We start from the raw sequence: 2,500 nt of genomic DNA on the forward strand, positions 1-2,500 counted from the left end.
CGAAACCCTCTCAGGTCCCGGCGGCGCGCAGCGCCGTCCTAAGTACTTGGTCGGGTTCGAGAGAGGCGCAATCGCCCGGAGTTAGGCGAGTAGACGCTTTAGGTGCGACCACCCGTGCTCCCAACTGAGCTTGCCGCTGCCGACAGAGGCCCGGGAGCGTGCTGTCGTGGCATTGCCGGCGGGAGACAACACGCGCCACCTACGGTGACCGGCAGCTCCAACGCCAGCGCCACAGAAGGACAAAAGCCCTACTTGGGTGCCGAAGCGAACTCTCCCAGCACAGCGCACGCGCCAACACGTCCGCACAGCTGCGATACAAACCACCTGCGAGAACCGCTGGGGCGACCGAGCAGCAGACGGCGTCGCGGCGCCGAGCGCCGGGCGGCGGCGCATCCTCAGCGCACAAAGTCCTCAATCGGACCAGCACACTGCAGATGGCCACCGCGCTTCGCACCGGGCCCGCGAGGACCTACTTTGGCCGCAAGGCGCCGCGAGCAGGGGGCGCCGGCGCGCAGCTGCGCCGCCTGCCGCGTCCGTCGGCCGGCGCGCCTGCCACCGGCCGCCCCCACCAGCCGGCTGTAGCGCGTGCGCCCACGCACCGCGCTGCCAGCACGCCGGGCGGCCCCCCCTCACCGGCCGGGGACGGTCCCACCCAGCCACCGCCGCGTATCGCCTCACACCCAGATCCCCTTTCACGTTCGTGGGCATGGTGGGTCCCCTTTCACGTTCGTGGGCATGGTGGGTATCCCTGAAACAACCGGTTAATAGCTCGACCGATCGTCGCCAACACTGATTCACCTCTAGCGAGAACAACCGCACCACAACGGGTTACCGGTTGTTCATTTGCGTAACGTCACCAGCAAACGTACACGTCCATCGCCATTTGCAACGAGTATTGCATGCCTGTGTCAGGTGTCACAACACACTACGTCTGCCCACATAGACGCAACAACATGTGCACGCCTAGAGAACACGTGGAAGGTAGACCCCGTACGTATGCGGTGTCCATTGCGCGAACGACTGTCAGCCCGCCTCTGCAGCATGTCGCAGATGTGGAACGCGGTGCAACATGCTATCACGGTGTGTGAGAAGAGACGACTACGTCCGAATACACGCTCCACTACATCAACAGACTGCTCATGCTGATCGCCATCCAGGGCGTCCGTTCCTCCCACACGTCTGTATGGCGTACCACACTGCAATCCAGCTCTTATAGGGAGACGACACGTAGCTGCGTGCACAATATTTGTACTGTATGGTCCGCCGTTGCTAGGCGCTGTCGTCATACGGTCACATGGGCCACGATGTATCATTCAGTACATACGGAGCAATGTGCAGTACAGTTTGTGGGTTTTGCGTACATCGGCGGACAGGTGACAGGCCGTACCACAACGTAGGCTGAGTACGTCGGCATGCGAAGGGCATTGAACATGCAAACTTCTCACCGACCAGCTTGCGAAGGCAGGGGGGAAGGGGGGGGGGCATGTACGTCCTGCTGCTATCCACACTACAGTGTATAGCAGGAGCATGTGGAAAGTCAGCAACACCTGCAAGGTGTTTAACATGACGCGATACACAGGGGACCGGGCAGTGCGAGTAGCGAACTATATTGCGAGGGTTGCGGTTAGGCAACACTACACTACTTTAACGGGTTGCATAACAATTACAGAGCAGGTTCAGCGACAACGTGCGTCAGGTTAAGGCGCAATATAGTTTAGGTTACGGCGCACTTTAGGTTAGGTTAAGGCACATTATAGGTTAGGTTAAGGCACAACATGGGTTACGTTAAGGCACAACATGGGTTACGTTAAGGCACAACATGGGTTAGGTTAAGGCACAACATGGGTTAGGTTAAGGCACAACATGGGTTAGGTTAAGGCACAACATGGGTTAGGTTAAGGCACAACATGGGTTAGGTTAAGGCACAACATGGGTTAGGTTAAGGCACAACATGGGTTAGGTTAAGGCACAACATGGGTTAGGTTAAGGCACAACATGGGTTAGGTTAAGGCACAACATGGGTTAGGTTAAGGCACAACATGGGTTAGGTTAAGGCACAACATGGGTTAGGTTAAGGCACAACATGGGTTAGGTTAAGGCACAACATGGGTTAGGTTAAGGCACAACATGGGTTAGGTTAAGGCACAACATGGGTTAGGTTAAGGCACAACATGGGTTAGGTTAAGGCACAACATGGGTTAGGTTAAGGCACAACATGGGTTAGGTTAAGGCACAACATGGGTTAGGTTAAGGCACAACATGGGTTAGGTTAAGGCACAACATGGGTTAGGTTAAGGCACAACATGGGTTAGGTTAAGGCACAACATGGGTTAGGTTAAGGCACAACATGGGTTAGGTTAAGGCACAACATGGGTTAGGTTAAGGCACAACATGGGTTAGGTTAAGGCACAACATGGGTTAGGTTAAGGCACAACATGGGTTAGGTTAAGGCACAACATGGGTTAGGTTAAGGCACAACATGGGTTAGGTTAAGGCACAA

Source organism: Schistocerca serialis, unplaced genomic scaffold, assembly GCF_023864345.2.
Source record: "Schistocerca serialis cubense isolate TAMUIC-IGC-003099 unplaced genomic scaffold, iqSchSeri2.2 HiC_scaffold_1234, whole genome shotgun sequence".
NCBI classification, from domain to species: domain Eukaryota; kingdom Metazoa; phylum Arthropoda; class Insecta; order Orthoptera; family Acrididae; genus Schistocerca; species Schistocerca serialis.